This window comes from Rattus norvegicus, chromosome 2 (genome assembly GCF_036323735.1).
Source record: "Rattus norvegicus strain BN/NHsdMcwi chromosome 2, GRCr8, whole genome shotgun sequence".
Taxonomy (NCBI): Eukaryota; Metazoa; Chordata; class Mammalia; order Rodentia; family Muridae; genus Rattus; species Rattus norvegicus.
This window is the reverse complement of record NC_086020.1, coordinates 241,949,773-241,974,239: the sequence shown is the minus strand read 5'-3', so window position 1 is coordinate 241,974,239 and position 24,467 is coordinate 241,949,773. Positions and strand designations below refer to the sequence as shown.

Genomic DNA, 24,467 nt, shown 5'->3' with positions numbered 1-24,467 from the left:
TTTCTATTTACTGTGTTTTGAATTGTCTAATTTGAAGCCTGTGTGTGATAAATATGGACGTGGAGAACTTGGTATTCCCATTCATTTTTTTGATGGTGTCACTAATATTTACATTTCCAGAAATTGCTCTTTACTATTTTCTTTATTTTCTGACTTGTTTGGTAAGAGTTTTCATTCACCTAGCACCCTATAAAGAAGAGGAGGGGTACATTAACATGTCTAGACTCACCGCTGTCTCCTCAAATATTGTACCTGAAAAGGGAGTTACCTTATCTAACGAGCACACTTTGGAGAATGATCTAAAGATAAGGCGGCCCCATCATTGTTCTCGCTTTCCTTCAGATCTGATATATTACAGAGATGAAATAGCAATGGAATTCCTTCTTACTGGCATATTTAAAAGGAAAGACATACTGAAATTCTTCCTACATAAAAAAGTGAACGAATCCCTGTGACACCCGAGCAAAAATGAGAGGAGGGTCTGAGAGCAGAGAAACATGGTCATCCCAGGACATGAGTACAAATGACAAATGGCCCACGTAGAGGATTGCAAGGCCTCATGGGAAGGATTCCATGACAGTGAGCATGGCCAGCGTAGGACATGAGTGCAAATGAAGTCCACAGGTGATTTGCAAAACTCCATGTGGAGAATCCCAGGAAAATGTCCCACAGAAATAGAAGAAGCATCTTTGGAATGTGTCAGCTCATGAAAGAAGAACATCAGAGAGCTTAGTGGAAATAGTAAAGGCTTAAATCTTTTACTGTGAAATTCCCTAAGATCCAAATGATTGTCTTAGTGTAGCTTCAACAACAAAATAGCATGAACTAGAAAAGGTTGTAAACATAAGACATTTACACTTTTACATTTTACTGTGGACCTTGCTTTTCCTCTCAACTGACATTTTAGTCTGTCTGTCATTCATAAATCTAGTAAATGAAGTTAAAGGAAGGTCTCATCAGAGGACCTCCCATTTCCATTTTCAGTAACTAACTGGGTTTATTTTGTCTGTTCCTCATTTCTTATATTTTACATTATATATATTTGACATTACATACATATATATGATTATATATTACCAAAGAATAACAATATGTTTAACCTAATATGTAAATATGCATAATGACTCCATTCTATGAACTGGACCAACTACTGTATCTCCCATATGTTTAGTTATATGTACTGTCACCCAGAAAAGACAGACTGAAAACTCATTTTGTTAATCTTGTTAAGTCTTAGCTTCACTAAGGGAAACCTGTGAAGATAGTGCTTTGGAAGTTCCTCAGCTCGAGACCCATGCACGTCTTCTACGGACAGCCACCTCTTAGCCATCTGTGTGCTGTGACTGTTTATACTCAAATCCTGACAGTGATTTGAGTTTATACTCAAATCCTGGCACCACACTTTATTTTAAATTCCAAGGGAACCCAAAAGCAAACTGTCTAAATTATATCACCATCCCCAAAGAATAAACCAATTTTCCCTGTGTTGGAATGAGGTGATCATTGCTTCTACCAAATGAAAAGCAAACTGAGATGCCCATTGTTTTGTTTCTCAAAGAGTTCTCCTATATTTAGCATTTCATTTAATATCAGAAAATAATTGTTTTTCTTCATCCCAAAGCCCTAAAGAAGTTCTTTGGTGTGAACTTAGCTTTTACAAGCTAGTGCAGCACTCAGTTCTTTTCATATATATTTGTTTTCTAAGAATAAGCAATAGTTTTATTTATTTTTTTTTTGGTTCTTTTTTTCAGAGCTGGGGACCAAACCCAGGGCCCTGCGCTTCCTAGATAAGCGCTCTACCACTGAGCTAAATCCCCAGCCCCAATAGTTTTATTATATTATTGTTAATTACTATGAATAAGAGAGAGAGAGAAAGAGAGAGAGAGAAGTGCATGTGAGTGTATAAGGCAGAAATAAGTGTGGGTGAGGCGTGTCTTTGTGTGTGTGTGTGTGTGTGTGTGTGCAAGTGTAGACATGATGTGCCATGGTAAGTATGTGGAGCTGAGCGGACAGTGTTCAGGTATCAATGATCTCATTTCCTGCTGCTCTCCGGTTAAAATCAGGTTGTCCTCTGGTGATGAGGTTCTTTGATCTTTGAACTTTCATGTGGAGTAATCAGAGGAAGTGACTTTGTTCCTTAGTGTTTATTTACCTAGTTCTGAAGAATACATGTATGAAGAAAGTGGTTTTTTTTTTTTTTTGGAACTGTTCAAGTATTAGAGAGAGGAGAAAGAAAGAAAGACAGAGAGAGAAAGAGAGAAAGAGAAGTGGAGAGAGAAAGTATTGAAGCCCCTTGAAAGCAGTTAAAAGAAGTAGGTTATGTGTTCAGGTCTGCCACACAGAAATTTTACTTAATCTGAGTGGCTTGTATGAACTTGGCCTTCTGCCCTGCCTTCTGAGCTCTAAAGTGTTAGCTGTGTGATGTGGACAAGACATCCGCATGGACCCTTTCCTATCTGTGCCAGATCTTCTTACTTTCGTAATGTTGTCATGAAATCATTCTTAGTTTCCCATTGTGTGTGTGTGTGTGTGTGTGTGTGTGTGTGTGTGAGAGAGAGAGAGAGAGAGAGAGAGACAGAGACAGAGACAGAGACAGAGACAGAGACAGAGAGAGACTCCCAGATACTCACAGAGAGCATACCCTTCTGTTCTCAGCCATTGGGGCTCATCTGTGCATCTGCAATACACTTTCTATTCTGTCGTGCTGTCAGTTCTCCACTTGTTTCTTTCCTCTAATAATGTGTTTAGTTTTAATCCACTCAGCGATCTGTGTTATCTCTAATTATCTCTTCCCCTCTCTCTTATGTATGTTTCATTGTAATTCGGTAGGATCTATTATCCAGCAAGTGACATAATTTCATTATTATTCAAAGCTAAATAAAACTCCTTTATGAATACATTTTCTTTATCTACCCATTCACTGATGGACCTCTAGGCTGACCCCTATCTCCCCGATCCTGATTAGTGCAGAAATAATCACGTGAGTGCTGATGCTTTGTACTCTGCTGACATGTATGTTTTTTTTTTTCAAATAAACACCAGGAGAATTGTTGCTGAGCCATATGGCATTTCTATTTTAGTTTGCAGAAGATCATCCACGTTGATTTCCATACAGACTAGATCAATTTGAATTCTTACTGTCCGTGTGTAAAAATTGCTCTTTCTTGAAAGCACTGCCTGGATTTGTTGTCATTTTAAATATTTTATATTAAAAAAAATTACTTGCCCATTGAAGAAAATTCTTTAGTTTTGGATAGGTGAAAATGAAGTGTGCAATGGTGAATAATTTGCTTTCCTTTCAACCATCATAGGAGCGAGTTCATTCCAGGCAGATTTGCAATGAGCTTTCTTCTGATTCAGCTCTATCAGCTACAGGCCAAAGCGCACTGTGTCTTTTCTTCCTTTGTTTCCCTTTCTTTAATTTGAAATTAATTAAATCAAACATTGCCAAGCTGCACCTTGTAGCTGATGGGAAATGAGAAGGCTAACTTGCCTGGTGGTCTGAATTTTTGTGCTTTCCTACTATTGATTGGGGCAGTGACAATCTTGCTGGTTGAATTTTAAATGTGGCCCGGTGCACTCAGGCATGTGTGGCCATCTAAATACAGCCCCAGACATTTCAGCAATTAGGGGAAAAGTAATTGTTCTGAAGCTAGTTAGAAATACAAATTGCTTGTCAAATGAACAAAGTGTGTTCTCTGACAGGAAAAGTATGATGGAGAATTCTTCAGGAGATAGAAGAAAGATTCAGTAAGCAGAGTGGCTATGTATTAGCCTTTGAGCATTAAATATTCTAGTGTTTGCTCTATAATATTGGAATGGGTTATTTAACTAACAGTTAAATTAGATCGAGGTTGACTTTCGGAGAAATGTATATTCACTGGTAATATGCTGTGACTAAAAGAATGTATGCATATATACATATGTACATATATGTATTTTATTGTATCTATGTACTTTTCAGAGCACAACAGTCATCATAATTAAATGTATATTTAAATACCTTTATACCACTTTCTTAATTATGGTTTTTTAATGTCTTACTGTGTGACTAGAAAATAGGGCATCTGTTTTACACATTCCCTATTTCAATTATTGTAAAAAGAACAGGGATGTCTTGTCACTAGAGGGCAGCCATCATCTGTTACAGTCAAAGAAAATGCAGAGGATCCACCTCCTACTTGGATGTGGCACTTGTGTGATAGCAAAGAGCTGATGTCAGCCCCACTAGCATAAGAGAGAGGACAGTGTTGTCCATGTTCAGACATCTGATCAGAAATGATTTGATGAAAAAGCAAATGGGCATTTGCAAGACAGTTTGAGTATTGAAAATTTATACCCTAGTTATAGAATAAAATTCTTATGAAAAACAAAAGGAAGACACATGGCTCTTGTGATTTTTTTGTGTACAGGGATGAACACTGGCATGATTCTCTGTGCTTGCTATTTTTTCCAAAAGAACAAAACTTCACACATAGGAAAGAGGAAAATAAAACACACAATTGTGGAGTGACTTATCAATCTTTTGGCCTCAATTTAGCTCCCTTTGTAATGGTCACTGGTCTACTAAAAGGAATTATATAAATGTTCCTAGGAATTTAGGCCTGAGGTAACTTGAGATATGTTTGATGCCAAACCTTAAAAAGGACTGTTCCCCAGGAGGTCACATAGTAGAATTACAATTTCCTGACTTTAAAGTGATCCAACTCCAGGTTCAACCAATGTGTATTAGACACCAATTTTCATGTCTGTGGCATGTCAAGCTCTGTCCTTTGCCTCGGAACCAACCAACCAATTCAAAACTCATTTACAAGACCTGCAAGCCCCAATAGAGGTCATTAGTGTTCTCTCTGTGCCATGGGTAGGATTCTTGATGCAGGTAACCCCTGCTACCTTCTTCATAGCATGCAGGCAAAATATAGTAACTGATGAGAAGACTAACAAATATGGATGCTTCAGTCCTTCTTAGAAGGGGGAACAAAATACTCCTGGGAAGAAATAAAGAGACCAAGTGTGGAGCAGAGACTCAAGGAAAGGCCATCCAGAGACTGCCCCACATGGTGATCCATCCCGTATACAGACCCATACCCAGTCACTATTGCTGATGCCAAGAAGCGCTTACTGACAGGAGCCTGATATGGAAGTCTGCCAGAGCCTTACTGATATATAGGAGGATGCTTGTAGCTAACCATCAGACTGAGCACACAGACACCAATGGAGGAGTTAGAGAAAGACAGAAGGAACTGAAGGGGGTTGGAACCCCATAGGAAGAACGAAATCAACCAACCACCCTCCCCTCCAGAGCTCCAAGGGACGAAATCACCAATCAAAGAGTACACGTGGACAGACCCATGGCTCCAGCCACACATGTAGCATGACATTGTATGACATCAAATAGGAGGAGAAGCCCTTGGTCCTGTGAAGGCTCATTTCTCCAGTGTAGGGGAATATCAGGTTTTTGAAGTGGGAGTGGGTGGGTGGAAGGTAGAGTATCCTTATAGAAGCAGGGGGAAGGATATGGGAGGGGGGAACCATGAAAGGGGATAATACTTAAAATGTAAATAAATAACATATCCAATAAAAAAAGAATAAACTCAGAATAAAGGTGAACCTGAAAAAAAAAAGTCATGTTGTCACTTAGTGTTTTATTTCATAACACAATCTAAGGCTGGTGACAGCACAGACCATTTGAAGGAATATTCAGACATAAGTGGAGATGTATATACCATAAAATAGCTTCCAGAAGGATGCTTTATTAGCCAATCCTGTCTAATAGCTGCAATGAGATCAGACTTCTTTAAAGAATGAATTAATGAGTAATAAATTAATAAGGTTAAGATTGCCTTCATGCAGAATGTGCCTTGTAGAATGCATGCAAGGACACATGATACCTTTACCATTTTCATCTTGCAGATGAGTTATATTTTGAAGAGGATACCAAGTTGATTACAGAACATTGCTATTTTAGATTTTTCCCTAGTCCATACTCAGGCAGTGAAAAGACACTTGTGTGCAGGTTGGCAAAGTTTTCAAGAGATTACCAGCCACTGTTCTCATGAGTTCAAGCATTATTTCCGATATCTTGTACACAATAGAAATAGTCTCCTTGTCTTGGGAGATCGTTAGTTTGCTCAAGTGACAATGTTGAATTTTATAGTCCTTTGTTAAATATATGAAGTCAAAAATATGGAGTTAGAAAGTGTGAAAAGATATTTACTTGCCAAAAAGTTGAACACATTCTCTGTATTCTTCGCTTCTCAGAAGAACTTTGGTATGTTTTATATTCTTTCATCAGGCAGCTGATGTCCAACAGCAATGTTATTTAAGCTCTCAAATAGGGGGAATGCAATTTAAACCCAAAAGAGCGCTTCGACTCATCCTAAAGGACTGAACTCCCAGTCTTCATGTGTTCTAATATGCAGCATGACCTTAACCTAAGTATTTGCTCTTAACCCTATCTCCCGGTCTATAGAGGAGGCAGATTCAATTGACTGATGCTGTCATTTCCTTTGGGCTCTCCTACTTCTCTTCATCTGCTTGTGTTGCTTCTGGCAGTTATTTGAAGTCTCATCAAATACCCCTCGGAGAACATATGCTCTATTCTGGAACACAAGAAATGCCCTGGCCACCACACACCAAGTAGCAGAGGTGTCAACATGTGGTAGATAGAAGACAGTAAGTGTTTGTAGAACTTAAAGTGGAGCTCATGGTCTTCTCTTGTTATATATCCATACAGTGGCTGGACTGTGCCCAAAAGTGAGGGCTAAATTTTTTTAAATAAGGTAGTAGAAAAGTATTCAGTGTTTCACAATTTGCTCAATGCCAATGAATTTGATTAAGATTACCCCTTCCACTTTCCAATGTTGTAGGTATTTTTTATTTTTTATTTTAATGATCTGTAAAAGAAAGCTGAACTCACTTCTTAAGCTTTCCATCTAACGCCCTCGTGTGCCTGATATTTTCTGGACATTTTAACCTCTGTAATAGATCTATATGTAGCAATAAAATTAGCACATATAAATTGTTTGAGATTATGAGATAATTATGCTCATGCTATTTAATATATTCCCCTTTGTTTTTGTTCTACAGGCAAACATTTTAACATGAGGTATAAACACATCTTTATTTCCAGGTGTTTCCTACCTCTGTCTTCTAAACACATGCTTTGAAGAAGTCCTCTCAAAAGTATACAAAACCTAGTCTCATATCTTCTTACACTGTATTTGTGGTTCACTTTTAATTAAGAGATTGAAAAGCATAGTTCAAACAAATGTCAGAATTATTTTATTTAAATTATTCTGGTCTTGTATAAGCCCATATAAAACGGGCCATTAAAAAAGTGATTTGAGATGCTAATAAAGAAATTCAAAAAGTCACACAAAAGCAGAATAATGACTTAAATGCTGAAACTTCTGCCATTTTTCCTTAAATGTCTCAAGCATTTGTGTAAGGAAAGGAGGCCAGGGCTTTTGTCTTTGTTTCTTCCTTGCATACAAATAGATTACTGAAGTTCCATGTCTGAAATTCTTGACAGTGCAAGTATATATCTGAGAGGATGACCTTCCCAAGGCCATTGTCTTTTCCTCAACATTCTTTGCTGCTCTGGCCATAAGGTTTAAGAAACCACTCAAGATTCTGACGGCCAACCACAGTGGCCCAGCTGTCTGCTAAATCATCCCACACACCCTCTTTTGTGTTATTTTCCACTATTTATCATGACACTCTGAAGGCCTTTTCATAACTCTAGGTGTTCACACAAAGACATAGGGGACTGTCCCTCGCTTGCCCTTTTTTTTGATGTGGTTGGCTAGCTTGTCCTGGAGGAAGTTTTCTTCCCTGGGGATAACTGCTTGATAAGAGCCTGCTGTGCCTTGTCTCTAAGGAGAGTCTTAAATTGACTGCATGAGGGCTTAAATGCTGAAGTGCCCAGAACCTAAAGACACTGCACTCTCGACCTTCAAGTTGCCAAGCCGGTGAACGACCGCTGAGCAGCTCTGGGTGTCACTGAATGATTCGCTGGGGATGAAAATTTTTAGAGATTCATAGAATAGCACTCAAAAAACTGAGAACTACACGTTCTGGTCACAATACTTTTAGGAAATGATTGCAGTACTAAAAATTCCATTCGCTACACTGCAGAGACGTAAGCACAGAGATGTTCCTTGCGATGATTTGGGCTGTGCACGGGTGGAAGGACATACGTTTGCTGCCTTCTGTGTATCTAGAACCTCACACTGGCAGGTGTCATACCCTCTATCATCACAAGAACGGCTAACGTTTATCTAGCATTTACCATGTGTCACTTCCTGCCCTAAGAACCTCCCGCGTGATTCCTTATGGGAATGTCACGGCAGCTCTGCACTCTTTCAGTTATGCTACGGTGCCGAATATTCACACTCTCCTCATATTTCTCTAGGTGAAGGAAATTATACCTAGATAGATTGAGATCTAGCCCAAAGGCGATGCAGCTTATAATTGACAGAGAATAATTTGAAACCATCACCTCTTTGTAGCAGGCGTTCCTTCTGGAATTTACTGCTAAACCTCTGCCGTGTGGCAAACCAGAAAGAGAAAGAATTTGGTTAACATGGGAAATAGCTTTTTGGATACAGACTCTAAGGGTCACAGAAACAGTTGTGGTCTCTAACTCAGGAGCACCTGCAGCTGTTATTCTTAGAACATTCGATGATGTGCAGACGTTTAATAAACAGCCACCCAATATAGCAACGGCACTCATTAAAGGACAAGGTGCACTCACTGGCAGTCGTGGCTTTCAATCTGTTCAGAGGTGATGTGTTCTAAAATAAAATGTATGTTCCAGATACATGGACTCTACAAGGAGGAGAACAGAAGAGAGTGGCCTGAGTTATAATGACTTAAAGCAGAATTAGAGAAAAACTATGAGATGCTTCTAAGTATTAGGAATAATAATAATCTTACCCAGCAGACAAAGGTATTGCTATGATTAAATAAAATACTTGATATCAGAGACTTAGCGAGTACATGAAAAGCACATTATAAACTGTGCTCATTGAGTGTTTTAATGCCGTTAGGTTTATAAAAAAAAAATCTTGAAGGAGGCAATTGAAAGTCACTTAGATCGACTAACAGTCAACAAAAGACTGGATATAACATATGTGTGTTACTTTACTCAGTGCAGTAACTGAAAACATGAAAAAGCAAGAGAAGGGAGGGTTTATTTTAGCTAACACGTGAGGATTCCTGTGAGACACTGCTATGGTAAGAAGGCCTGTATCATGACAGAAGGGTTACAGTGCTCTCACCATGTGCTGTCAGCATAGGGGAATTAGAGGAAGAGATGAATTCGGGAATCCTTCCTATTTTTAAGAAGATCACTCTAGAAAACCAACTGATGGGATGGTGGCATTCAATTCCAGATGTATTCTCTCTCCTCAGTTAATCTCTGGAGAAACTCTCAGAGATGAACTCAGAGCTGTTTCAGTAACATCAACAGAAAATGGATAACCTCTATGGAGGAAGTGGTTTCCTCTTATAACCTGACAACTCTGTTTTTCCCAGTTACTTTAATTTGTAAATTTCTTTTGTTTTGTTTTTTAATTTTAATAATTTTTATGAGCTAATATTCTGTGTGGTGTCCTTACTCGTAACAGTTTCCTTCCACTAATTCAGACCACCATAGACAATATAATATTTTGCATTAAAGACAGATTTTCAAACATTTAGAGCTGTGGTTTATTTGTGCCTTTTCTCTTCCCTTTAAGGAGATGCATACCTATTAACTTTTGCTATTTCTCTTCAGACATACTCGTGGGGTCCTTCTCATTACTTGTCATTCACAAAACATGTTTCAGTGTGTAAATGGTCCTGTTCAAACAGAGCATGTGAGGTGAGAGGCTGCCTTCCACTGGAGTCTGCTTTCTGAGCGGTATGAAATCAGTACCAATCACGGCTAGACACTAAATTCAACGTAATCTATGGCGGATCGCTTGCTGATGACTGGGCAGAGCACTCATGGGCCAGACACCAATATCACTGTAATCTACAGTGGATCACATGCTGATGACTGGGCAGAAAGTCACCTGCCAGCATTCCTAAACACAGCCCTCCTGAGTTGCCTATGATCCCTGATTTCTGTCCTTGTTGGTTTTATTATTATGCCTTACCAGAATAATTTCAAACTACAATTCTTTCAAGACTATTGGCCTCAGCACCACATGCATTTGTTAAATAGCTGCTCAGTAAGTATTTATTTTTGCCCTAAGAGCTATGAAGACCAATGCATATTTAGAGACACATTTATTGATGGATACCCGCTCGTTAATAAAAATACATGACCACATCAATTAAGTTTGCACCCTGTCATTTTTTGGGTCAGGATGAAAGTTCAAGCACTTCCTCTTAGAGAAGTCTGAGTGCAAATGCTGTCATGGGTTGACAGAAGAGAATGCTTTCTCTTCAGAAATTCTTGCATATTCGACTTCTATGCTTCATAACACTTAGTTCTAGAGTTTGTGGGAAACACTTTTGATAGTCCCTAAAACGCTAGAGTCACTATCGGCAAAGACAGGAACTTACATTGTGAAAGCTTTAGGAAAACCAAAATGCGCTAAGAAACAAAATGGATTTAAGTAGCCCTCAGCTTTCTCTTGCTCACACACAAGCCTCGTGATAAATTAGGCACAGCACGATGAGAGTCCCTGTGTAGGTGACAATCTTTTCTTCGCCATTTTCATTCTTTCCTTATATTATGATGCGATCGCTCCTAAGAAGTATTTTGTCACTTTCAAAAGAATGAGGTAAATTGCATGAGCTGACATGTAGACTAAAACACATATGCAGATATAGATATGTATAGATAAGCATGCATACACACAGATAAGTAAAACATGTACAGAGCGGATTCACTCCAATTATAGGGACTAGAATACAAGAGACACAGTGGTGAAAAAAGAAGATAATCCTTACTCCGTAAACCTGTGTTATGTTTTCAAAAAATAAGCATCAATGTTGAGTTATTTAATAGCAATTAAAATTATGCCAGCAGATCATTTGGCTCACAGGATTCAAATATGTATAAATCATACTCAGTTACTTTGAGGAATAAAAAAGGAGGATTCATAGTCTACAAAGAACAAGTGTTAAGTAGAGTTGTCATGGACAAGGTGACTGAACTAAAGCTCGGGCAAGCCAGCGAAGGCAGCATGCTGGGACGAGCAGGACCACTGAGCAGAGCCACTCAGCCAGGCTCTGTGCTCTGCGATAGGAAAGGTCAGATACTAAGAGGAGCTGTCAAAAGGGCCTCACTGAGGTTGCAATGAGAAAGCCCACTTAAGACATCCCAAGAATGATGTTCTCCAGAAATAAAGATCTACAGGAGGTAGATGGCCACGCTCTTGGTCTTTTGGGAAAGTTCATTGCAGAAGCTATATGGAGGCTGATCTTAGGAGAGAGGGTAGAGCCAGACCGAGGAAGAACTTTAACACATTTCTACAGAGAAACGATGAGGGCTTGACCTGGAGAGTGACAGCAGCCACAGGGGAGGACAGACACATTCCCTAAGTGTGGTGGACACTGACAGCCAGTGACACAGTGTGTCAGTCCTGGGGGAGGTAATGCATCTCTGTCTGGTCATGTGACCTCACTGAGCAGCTAAGTGCTTTCTTATTATCTCTTGCTTGTCAGTGTTGGATTCCCTTGTTGGTCCTGCCGTTCCAGTTTGAATATCATTTTTATCCTGATTGAGAAAACAGAAGCAAAATAGTAGCCCAGTCCTTCCAATGTCATCTGCTAATGTTACACCATCTGGCCCAGGAAGAAGCCTATCTCCTGCGACGTCTCTCTTTGAAATTATATTTAAATTGTCCTTAGTGCTTTCTAAATGACTCGTCTCATCCTGTGGCTTCACCATCACGATGCTCCTGTTACAGGTTCCTGCTACTCTTTCACTTTGCCCTTGGAATGTTGTCTCTCCTCTTCCACAGTCCAGAGGATTTGTCCATATGCCATCAGAACCTTCACTGGTAAAATACACAACGCTCTACTGAAAACTGCCAAGAGTCAATGCAAATTATGGATATAGTGAAAGCCACATCTTCTATATTCAAGTTATTATTCCCTTTTCAATTTAACATTTTTTCATCTCTAGTTTTGTACTTTGTTTTCCTATTTTACTGATTTAATTTTTTTTTATTTTAGTGCTCTGAGTTTTATGTAGTTCTCTCCTTTCTAATGACTCCCGTGCTTTCATTGTCGAACTTCTGTGTCCATCTTCAGATAGCTATATCTTTCTAGACTAGCATTTTTTTCCTCCTTGGTCATACTTCTTCCTTATATTGCATGTTTCTACCATCCTTATATAAATAGCTGACAGTTCAACATCATGCATGTAGACTTTAGTATGGACACTTTCCCTTCAACAGCATTAAAACATGCTCCTTATTTTAGATCTCTAAAGAAATTGTGTGTGTGTGTGTGTGTGTGTGTGTGTGTCCTCTGACTAAAAAACTAAAAGGTATTAAAATTAACAAGGACAATGACTGTCCTTAGAGGTGCCACTAAACTAGTGAGAAGGCATTTTGGATTACAAGGAAGAGCACGACTGACACTTAGAATTAAAAGTGAAAGAGAAGAAACTATCTGCTTTTCTATTGGGCAATTTGTTTGTTTATTCTGAGGTTTCCTAAGACCTGTAAATTTTCTCACATATAATACAATCCCGATATTTTCTCCAGTAAAACAGAAACTTTGTTCTATTATCCAAAATGAAATATAATAATAATTGAACGAATACAAGTAAGTTGGATTCATTTGTTCATTTGTATTTGAAGTAATCTCAGTAAAAACATTTCTTTGTTCCTAACTTTTCCACATAATTCCTTGGAGAGGTTGGAGAGACTAGTAAGTCCAAATTATTCATGAAATTTTCTTCTACTTAATGCTATGAAACCAAGGTCCCTAGTCTTTTTAGATGATTGTCCCTTCAATTTATAGTATTTTAATGTTAAAAATGTTCATTTAATTTGACTTACTGCTTAACACACTACATTGTTTACACTTACTGATGTATAATTATAAGTGGCTTCCACAAGGAACTGATTTTGCATTTTATCTTCATTTACAAAGCTAGACATCAACATAAATTAGCTTTGAATAGACACTCTGGGAAAACAAGCAAATATATTTAAGAGGTTGTTTTCTAGGAATGCATCCTTGAATTTGAGCTTTTAAGTTATATTGAATACAAACTATGCTGATGATACTAGAAAGTTTTACAATATCATACTTTCTACTAACAAAATATAGAAGTAACTATGTCCTGATGGACTATATCCACTTTCTAAATGTCTTTCATTGGCATGCATTATCTCTACATTACATTAACTAAAATTAAGATTTATGAGTGACATCATGGAGAGGTGAGCAGTCCAGGAAAAACTGCTGAGGCACGAACTATTGTGCTATGAATGGAGCATCTCAAATGTCTGATGTAGCATTGCTAATGATGAACACTCACTTCCTGAGGTTAACCAGGCTCAGGACTTCTCATTTGGGCTTTATGGGAAAGAATAGGATGATTCTCACTCAGGACTTCATGTTTGCCCTGCTTTTCAGGGACGGTGCATATCATTTTAAATCAGCCCATATCCCTCTGTGATTAAAATAAAAGTACATTCCAAATATTGTTAGCCTGCTAGAAAAGGAAAGAAAAAATGCTTCCAGGAAGTGAAGGAAAGGCTGGGCAGAATCTCATGTTTTGAGGAGTTCCAGATCATGGATGTAAGTGAAGGTGGGCGATGGGTGCATGGAATTATGTGCACCCAAAAGCTTCTGTGCCTGTTCTACAGGTCAAGTAATAGCGACCGTGACACCCTCATATTCTTCATTTCTGTGACCTGTCTACTTTGAGCAGTCTACTAAAATTTGTCTTACAGCTCAGCCATTTAGTATCTTTTATTATTATTTTCTGTTTTATTTAACTTAAGTATTCTTCTTCTTTTCTTAAAGGAAACAGAGTAGACTTGAAAGATCCATATTGAAGTCTCCCCCCCCCCCACTTAACGCACGTGGTCTGACCTCTACACTGACCCAGCAAGTTGCCAATTAGAAAGGACTCTGGATTGACCTCATGTCTGTGGAATGGAACACACCCTAATAGGCATTAGGCTGTAGAATAATTAGCAATATATATTATCTTGTAGATTCCTTTGACTTTTAAAATGGTCAGCCATGCTCTTGTACCATTACTGCTCATTACAGAATTAAATGGAGTTCTGTGTTTGTAACTGATTGACAAGATCAATAATTTTAAGTTCAAATAGGAGCAGCAGTCTTTCTCCCCCCTTTAATCAGGGCTTCTTTGTTTTATACATATGCCTGCAGCTAGATCCTGTTTTCTGTCTGTAGACAGTGATTCCTGCTGTGCATTGTTGAGAAAATGAGAAGAGAAAATGGAGAATCAATTTGAAGAAAAAAGCTTTAGTTGACAAAGCTTTATAGTACATCAATGGAATCTTGCTAGTTAAAAATGTCTTCAGTAGCTGAAATAAAATTTTACAGTCACTAAATACTCCCACGTTTTGTCCTTTTCATTTCAGTAGATGGAGAAAAACCTTCACAGGTTAGTAAGATTTCTTTTATGACATCTGAGTACTTTTCGTCATGTTATATATATGACAGTATGTGTAAAATAAAATCATTCATAAATCGTAGAAGTCTGAATGTACCCTCACAGGCTTATTTGACATGCTTTTCCTTAAAATTATTTTCTTCCAAAACTTGAGGAAAAAAAGGGTGGACTATAACTTCAAGGTGAGCATAATTGTTCTGTTTCTTTAGTGCATAATGATTAAGAAATGTACTTACAATTGTTAATTTGTTATCACTTGTTTTTTAGAGAGGTTCTTACCAAGCACGGGATATGTACTTCTAACTACAAAAGGATAAAATTGTTCATTAGGCAGTTCCATACATCTGATATTTACTGAATTATGTTTTACTAGCTTCCACGCAAGAAGTCTTTAGCTGTTTAAAACCTGTAACAGCATTGACTATTTTAATTCACTCTTGTTTATTAAAACATAAACAAGCGTAATGAACATCCTTCATGTAAAAACTGGTGCTTACCCATGGGCTAGGAAAGTAAATTATTCAGAAATTAATGTGAAGCCTATATCTAGTTTACCAAATGAGGATTAAGATCCATACCACTCAGGATACTTTCCCCTAAAGTTTCTACAGGTTGAGATCTTTGTTTGGGCAGTAGGATTATTGCTAACACATAAACATCATTTTTATATTAAATGATAGCCAGTGTGCTTGGAGGCCACTGGTTTCAGAACCTATCTATTAGCAATCTGGTAGAATGCAGCTGTGAAATATTCTGATTGTTAATCCCAGAGATCCTGCAAATTACACATTCTGAGCACATTCAAGTATGTATAAGCTCCAAACTGAAGCACATGCTATGCATGGATTTTTTCACTTAGTAATTCATTATTAAAATGCAGTTTCTGAGCCTGAACAAGCAGAAATTACATGCATAGTCACCAAACCTTCCTACATATATTTCCTTTGAAAGAATAAAGGCCCCATACTACATGAACGACATTGACTGCCTAAGAACACCTGAACATTGTAACCATCGCAATATGTTTTTTTCTTTAGAATATACTATTTTTAATTTCTATTTATTGAAAGCATCCTGTCATGTAGCAGAATGTGACTGGTCACCAAGGAGAACTTACATAGTGTATTTATCAGATATAATCGATCTTTGTGATTATTTTCTCCCTCAAGAATGTGTCAGAATGAGTCAGAATATCATTGATGGGCCATTACAAATTTATTTGAAAACTCATCACAACTATTATGTAACACTTAAAAAATCCAGAAAGAACTAGTGACTTGAACAGGTGAATGAGGTAAACAGAGGCCTCTAATTAGGTAGGAGAAAGACTATCAATGTAGAAGAAACAGGAAAAATGCAAATACTAAGAGTAAAGAGTAAAGAGAAGTCATGAGAAATCATACTATTTTCAATTAGCCTAAAATGACATTAGAGCCAGTATATGCATTTACATAGTGGTTTCAGTGAAATTCTCTCACCAGGGATGACAATATCCCTAGAAATGGTCATAACAAAGATCCCAGCAGTAGAGATGATAAAACTTCCTTCTGGGAGTTGTACAGGGTTGTTTAAGAGATTCCTAAAATATTGATTGCCTCTCATAGGTGAAGATTAAGTCCCTGATTTGGAGACACTATTCACTTCAGACAAGACATGGAAGACTTGATTTAGATAATATCTGAAAGCTACGTCCCCAAGGACTCACATTTTTTGTACCAGAAGTTGTCGTGCAAGAATCTAAGGAAAGGAAGCAAACAAGACTCCTACCCAGCTAGAATACTTATTAAACACAACAATGACCATTGTGGCGTAGTACCCCTATGTGTGTAATAGTGGCACGCATACCTTGGTGGTAACCAACAACTGTCTAATTGGACTTAAGTCTGAACAGCAAGTGGGAAATCTTGCCTGGTACTAGATACATAAGCATGAGGCTAAAAAAGTTATGGATTTTGGAGGAGAAACTATAACCATCACTCTACTAACTAGCATAATCCCTCACTATATTTTAAATATTTATCTTTATACCACCAGGTAAATGGAATTTTCATCCTCTATCAAGAAATGTTCTCTTTGCAACAGACAGACAATTTCAGAAAGCTACAGATGATCAAAATTCAAAGAACAGGTGATGGTGTGCAAACAATTAATACAACCATGACACTATTTTTGCATGTAATATTCAGAGAATATCATGGAGAGGGAATGGGAAGATCATAAGAGCAAGAAGAATAAGAAGCAACCTGTGAGATTTAATTTCCTAGAAATATCAGAGAAGGTACAACCATGGGTTCACATTAGCATGGCTTCGTAAACAAGACCTGAACAGCAAGGATATCTGTAGATATGCTAACATGAAAAGTTGATAGGTCAGAGGCTGCAATTCTACACTGCGAGCTATAAACAACGAAGCAATACTAAGTATGGGATGAATAGTTTATCCCAAGAAGTACTCCCCAACACAATTTGATATCTAATTGTAAGTGGTAATACCTTAAATATACAAACAAATATCATTATAGGAACTGAGCTGCTTTTATGTATATATTTAATTGTATTACATATTTGTCTATAATATACAATATATATACAATGCACAATATATTACATATTTTGTATTTTTATACATAATATATATAGTATAATCCTTTGTATTACATATTTAGGAATACATAGTATCTATTATTTTAAAAATGCAATGTCTAATGTTGAAGGCTACATTTTTCATTGCCATGATATAAGCAAAACTACAAACAAATACAGTGTGATTAGCAAGTTTCTCATTAATAAAATTTTCAATTTAAAAAATATACATAAATGTATTAATGTTTTTTAAAAAATCTGAACTAAATAAATGTCACTTGGCATGGCTTCAGAGATAGCATGCTCTTTTGATAACATTTCTCATGGAAGAGTTGTGTGATCTTTGTGCCATTAAAACATCTCTACTGTCTATTAATACAATGAAAAATTTGCTGACTCACTGTTAAAATGCTTGAACTGAAATAAATGTATTAGTCTTCATATGTATCTAATTTTAGAATTTATTTATCTTTATTTAATTATAACAATAAATCCCTAACAGAGATGAGGCTTGCCTCCACAATAGTTTTCATGCTTTGTTGTGTTTCTCATATTTAAAAGATACATGAAAGGAAGTTAATTTATTTCGTTCATCAGTTACCAATTTTTATTTTCTACTGTTTAGAGTAAAAACTAATGCTATAAATTTTAAATATGTATCATATATGCAGAATTAATAAATCTGATGATTATAAATGGAGTATAACATAACTGTCTTTTAGACTTCTTTCATGATTCCAGGATGCAGCCTATGAAAAGACAGACTTTATATTTCATTTTGAATATTTCAGAACAGAAGTTCTCAACAAGATTTATCTTCCAAGAAAAACAAATTTTAAATAAATAATTGACATTATTTTAAAACAGAAACATTTCGGCAATGGCCTTCAGTCTCTCATGTTAAGTGTGAATTTCCTTTATTGATGACTACATTTCCAGTCTTCAGTATGGTGGACACACAGTCACATGGTGGTTGCTGGTGCTATTCTACATTAACAAGTTTGTGAGCTGAAAATGAAATATGCCATTTCCCCCAGAAGAACGCATTCTAAGACAAGAAAAAAGAAGACCCCATGGTCTTTCGGCCAACACCAACCCAACTCTTAGTAGCAATAACCATATCTTTTGGACGCAGAAAATGTTCAGCAGAGCTAATGGGAACCTTCTGCCTCCTTCTCTTCAGCACATCCTCATTGGGTGGCAAGAAATAAGAGATTCAGGTCAAAATGTACTAAGCTATATACCCATCATTAAAAATTGCTAAGCAATTTATTAAAACATAATATTTGATAAAACCATGTACTCTGAATGTTGGGAATATGAACAATCATTGTTTAAATGTGCACAACTTCTTGGGTGTATAGTATCCGAAAATATTCCAGTGTGTACCCTCTGAAGACGGGAAGGCTATCTCTTCACCAATCATGCTGACCAAGTTTTATCCTTCACTTGATTCTGGACTTCAGAACTGTAGGACCTAAATATATATCTTCTGCGTTTTGAGTCTTGCACCCTCACCCACTGAGAATTAAGGTTTCTGGCCTTAAGGTTTCTCAATGTAAGAGAAAAACTCCCTTGGATTTCTATGTTCTTGGTCTTTTAGATGTTGATGTAATCAAGCTGTCATTATCTGAGCTTCTCTAGCTTTTAGAGAACTAAAATCATTAACTGCCTGAACCGGTTCTCCTTATAAATCCTCATTCATAAGTCTCATTTCTTAGTCTATAGATTTTGTCTCTATGGAGAGCCTCATCTAATACAGAATGGCAGGGAAACCCACAACAGCAACAACAACAACAACTACTACTACTACTACTACAACAAACCTAGATGCTAAATCAATGTAAAGAAGGGAGTAATCAGGAAATAAAGAGTTTATTATTTTTAAGAATCCCCTAGGGAGAGGATACTGTGTGCTTTCATATCTCATGGATCGTGTGTTAAAGACTTGCGTGGTAGCCAATGGGCCTTGGGGAAGTTAACAAATCTTGAGAGCTCTGATCTGATCAACAAATTAAATGATTCATTCCCATTGATTCATAATATGACAGAATTATTAGGAGGGAGCTGGAAGCAATGAGGCCTAACTGGAGCAAGTAAGTCTCACGGACCCTAGAAAGGCATGGCTCCTCCCTGGCGTTTTCTCATTCTCTCATTCTCATCCTTTATACCCTGAGGGGTAACACTCTACTGCAGTATTTCTTCAGCACAGAGCTTAACAGAGTCCCATAACCTTAGGAGAAACCTCTGCACATGTGACTCAAACTGAACCTTCCCTTAGGCTTTCCCATGTGTTTTCCCACACTGACAAAAATCTTGCAAATGCAGATAGTTATAACGGTTTCAATAGTAACTTAAAACGTTTGTCTGTGTCTCTTTTTTCTTAGTTTTAAGTTCTGCTTTCTTCAAAACTCAAGTGCTTGCTCCTCTGACATGTGCTAAAATGGTAATGGTTCGCTTTTCCCTGTCTCCATCCTCAAATACAACACCTGTTAAGGTATTTCTCTTGTTCAAATAGATCTATAACTTGACCCACTTCTGAAAAAAAATTCAATTCAATTTAATACTGCCAGCCTTTAATTTTTCTGTAAATTGATACCCAAACAAAATTTCTGACCTTATGGGATTGTTGTTATTGATTGCAGCTTGACAGGTTATGGAATTATGTAGAAGAAAATACCTCTGGGTATTTTTCTGAAAAAGATATCTAGGTGAGATCAGTAAAGTGTTAAGTCCTGTCCTGAGTTTCGATTATACTTTTCATAAGCTACACTGCATTACTAAATACAATAGGGAAGCGATCCAAGCATTAACACTCCTCTCTCTCTGCTTTCTGACTGTTATGTAATGTGAGCTGTTGCCTTGGGATCCTGTTGCCATAACCACCTACCCATTATGGGCTGTGCCCTCAAACCTTGAAACAAAATGAACTTCTGTTTTCTTTTGGTTTAGATGAAGTCTGTAATTGGGATTAAGACCTGTTAAGCAAGAAAGAAACCATCGCCAATACTGGAAACCTAGCCAACTTCCCAGGGATAGTAAGGTTCCAGAACTTAAAAGAGAACTTTCAGCCATCACTTTCCTAAACCAGTATAACACTAACTCCACTCTAAACATTTGTCCTCATACCCACGGGTTAAGTGCAATCCCAACATCTCATCAAGAAAACTCTTCATAACAGGTGGAGACTTACAAAGAATCTATTCTTTTGGAAGCGAATTTTGTCACATGTTCTGTTGTCTCGAGGAGAGCAGAAACTAATGATCTTCCAACTCTAGGTTCTGTGCCTTGAGTCATAGTCCAACCAAACACTCGTCTGCTACCCATTTTCACAATTGCTATGGACACACACTAACTTAGCATTGAAGAACCGTTCAAGGCCAAAGGTGACCCATTTGTCCTGTGCTTGATTTAGTACCTCTTTTAGTACCTCTTCTCTTTACATCGTCACATTCCTAGAGCATCCAAATTTCCTTCACAAAGATGGCATTGTACTTCATCACTATCATTTAATATTGATAGTATTGCAATAGTATTCAGATATGGATCCCAGTGGAGTTTCATGTGTTTTCAGAAGAAATATCATGTTTATTTTTATATAAAAATCTCTATTTGCTTCATATTCAATATCATCTACAGAATGCTTCTAATATATATTTTTACAGCATAAAGGCTTTTAAATAAATATTGTCAGGGATTTTATAAAGGAAAAACTGAGCAAAACAATTGTGAGGGAATTCATCAGTGGGCTCACCTAGGAGCCAATTTCCATGCAATTAAAAGAAAGCAAAACAAGAAATATGATTCTAACCCACTTGCTTTGGAAACCAAGTCCCCCCTGCATTCCCTGTATGACAAGTCACAAAAAAAAAGACTAATTTATGGTGACAAACATCCCCCAAACCCTGTTGCTCGATGCATAATTGTTAATTTCTTGTTTATAACAAGTCCTCCATATGTTGAATGCTTCTGCAGGGCCACTGTTACTCAGTAATTCTACCTGCTTCCAGGCTCGGCACCCAAGGAGACAGAATGCATGGGAAAGACACACAGAGTCTTTTCACACCGTTTTGTTCACTTTAATTCACTAGAACTTACTGACCAAATAAATAAGTGGTTGGACTCAAAGAGTAACACATTGGCATATACTCTTCCATAGCCAAGAAAGATGAGAACTAAATAATACTCTCTCAAGGAAGACAAGTTCCCAACAGTCTGGCTTTATCACAGAAATAGTTTTAACTTATAAACACCTCTCAGAGAAGACTTTCTTTTTGTCTTCCTGGATATTAATTCAGTGAAGATAGAATATAAACTTAACTGGAAAACTTGTCTCATAACCAGTTACTTCAAATACATTGGCACCATAAGAAGACACCTTGAGACAACTTAGCATTTTTTTGTGATCCTACAAAGTTCTGAAGATTAGGAGCTAAAACGGTCACATGGTGGAAATGGCCCATTACTCCCTGAGGATATTGGTGTCACAGTTTGGAAGATTCAACTGGTAAGGTGAAGGATCGTTCAGTGAAGTGTGTTAGTGGGGTTTGGACTGCTAAGCAATAAAACAGCATTCCCAAAATTGTTCTTTATATGACCTTGTCTAGGATGATCAGACATCTTTGTTTAGCTGCCAACATTAGTCACAGACTCTTCATGTGATGGCTTGGCTGTGGGTATCCAAAGCTAGCATCTGTAGAGAAAAATGCTAGACCAGTGCAGCACCTTCAAGGTTACATTTGATCAAAACTTAGAAATTGTTCCTCATTATCCTGTAACTGGGTCGAGCCAAAATCAGCTCGAAGTCTGAGAGAGAGAGCAATTAGGTTGTATGGTTTTTTGTTTGTTTGTTTGTTTGTTTGTTTGTTTGTTTGGGGGAGGGGAGTAACAATATCACATTACTGAGGAAATGTGAGTCGAACATTACAATTGAAGCCATTTTCATTAGATTTTTGTCTCAATTAATTACTATGAGATGGTGATACTATTAATCTCTTAACGTTGTGGTTCCTTCACACTTCTCAATACTGTAATTTTTCCATTCTTAAATATTTTATATCAGCCTTCACCAATAGAGTTGAAATGGAACTGAGCAGCCCTCTTCAAGACTCATAAGAGATACTTGTTCTGGATTTTGTTACGGCCCATTGTCTATGACTGTGAATCACAGATAAGGCTGTGTACATGAATTAGGTTCATAAAAAAAGCATCTGTGCACTTCTCCAGAGATTTCTACTTAGTTCTGTTTTAGTATCCCAGCTTCTTGGGTTTACGTAGAATCTCTGACTGATCACCTTTCCTGACCTTCCAGGAAAAATAAATTACAAAAAAAAATTAAATTGGGTTTGTGCTTCCACTTTCTCCATTCCAAACATTAACCTCCATGGAATTTAATACCAAGTATATTTCTTATAATAAAATGCATGTTCCCTTGAGACCCATCCTGTGTGAGAGAGCAACCAGTAGCACTATTAATGATACTCCGTTTTGCTTACAGACAGGAACCTAGCATAACTGTCTCCTGAGAGGCTTCATCCAGCAGAAGATGGAGGCAGATGCAGAGACCCGCAGCCAAATACTATTTGGAGTACAGGGACTCTTGTTGAAGTGTAGAGGATAAAAAGGAGCAAATCCAAGGGATCAAGGATACCAGAAGAGGACCACAGAGTCAGCTAACCAGAGACCACAGCAGCTCATAGATTGTGTCTACTAACTAGGGAGCATGCAGTAGCTGAACCTAGAACCCTAGAACCCAGCAAATGTGCAGCTTGGTATTCATGTGGGGCCCCTAACAAGAGGATCGGGGGCTGTTTCAGTCTCTGTTCCCTGCCATTGGATCTGTTCCACACCACCTAGACGGCCAGATTGGAGCTCAGTAGGAGAAAATTTGCCTAGTCCTACTGGGACTAGATGCCCCAAGGTGGGGTGGTACCCATACGGATGTTCCCCTTGAGGAGAGGCGGGGTCAGTGTGGGAGGGATTTGTAAGGTTGGGACCTGGAAAAGAGGAGGGAAGGGGCTTGTAATTGGTTTGTAAATTGAATTAAAAGTTATTAATTAATAGATAAATTAATTGATTTAAAAAAATACATGTTCCCTTAATGCTAGAGGCTGTTTACCTTAAGGATAAAATGTCTTTTAAAGTTCATTCAGATTGAAAAGTATTATTTGGATTAATAAATAAATGTGTCAAATTACTTACGACTTGTTCAAAGAAAGCCAGGATAATAAAATATTACTAGACAGGAATTATACATGAATTCTAGGACTTAAGGAACGAAAGTTAAGTAGCAATGTAATTATATATTACCAATTCTACTGTGTGGGACCCTCCTGAGCTCCCTCAGTGTTTGACCCCTCCTGAGCCTTGCTGAGGCATGTGGAAACTTTTGTTTTTAAGAAAGAACATCTTGGCCTTTGATGTTTGGCTGATGGGCAGCAGCACCCTTGGGTCAGTTCCTGATTTTATCCTGAGAACATAAACGTGTTTTTCCATTGTGCTTCCAGGGGTTTTTTCCACCTGGTGGACTTGGTGTATATATACTGTGAACCTCAGTAAAGCTTTGGCATTCTCGTAGCATGAATGACCCGAGTCTGTGTCTTCTGTTAAATCCCCCAGGCCTATGCCCAGTTCTCCGTACCATGGCAGCTTGGGCACCATCGTTACTGGTTGCTTCTTCTCAAGCTAACACACATGCAGACATCTTTAAGAAGAGGGACTTTCAGTCAGAAAATGCTTTCATAAAGTTGTCTGAAAACAAGTTTTTAAGGCATTCTCTTGATAAGTGATTATTTTCAAGGGCCCATCCCACTGTGGCAGGAGCTATCCCTGAGCTGGTGTTTGTGGGTATTTAAGAATGGAAACTGAAAAAGACATAAAGAAGAAGCCAGTGAGCAGAGTACCCTGACAGTCTTTTCTTCAGATCATGCCTCTAAGTTCCTGTTTTAGTTCCTATCCTGACTCCTGCAGTGACAGTGTGACCAGAGAGTTTAAAGAGGAAATAAGCCATTCCATTCCCAAATTTCTTTTTGTTATAATGTTTTCTAATAGGCATAAAAACCCTAACTGAGGCATTAATGGATGCCTTGCAAATATTTAGTTTTTACAAGAAAAAAGAAGTTGGAGTAAAAAAAAAAGTAATAAAAAAATCTATTTGCTAGCAGTACATTGTGCTCCTGAAATATTTCTCGTGAAATAATATACACAGAGAAACATACCACTCCTTCTTGTATGACCTCTGCTGTTCACCCTCAGCTAAGAGAATATCAGAAAACTT

At 37.7% G+C, this 24,467-nt stretch overlaps 1 long non-coding RNA gene across 1 annotated transcript in view; it reads left to right on the top strand.

Annotated features, from left to right (window-relative positions):
- The window catches only part of LOC108350139 (uncharacterized), a 133,220-nt gene extending 109,445 nt beyond the window's left edge, over positions 1–23,775 (top strand). Inside the window, exon 3 of the long non-coding RNA XR_010064529.1 lies at positions 22,689–23,775. This is a non-coding gene — a long non-coding RNA (uncharacterized LOC108350139). The remainder of the gene's footprint in view (positions 1–22,688) is intronic.
- The last annotated feature ends 692 nt before the right edge of the window (positions 23,776–24,467 follow it).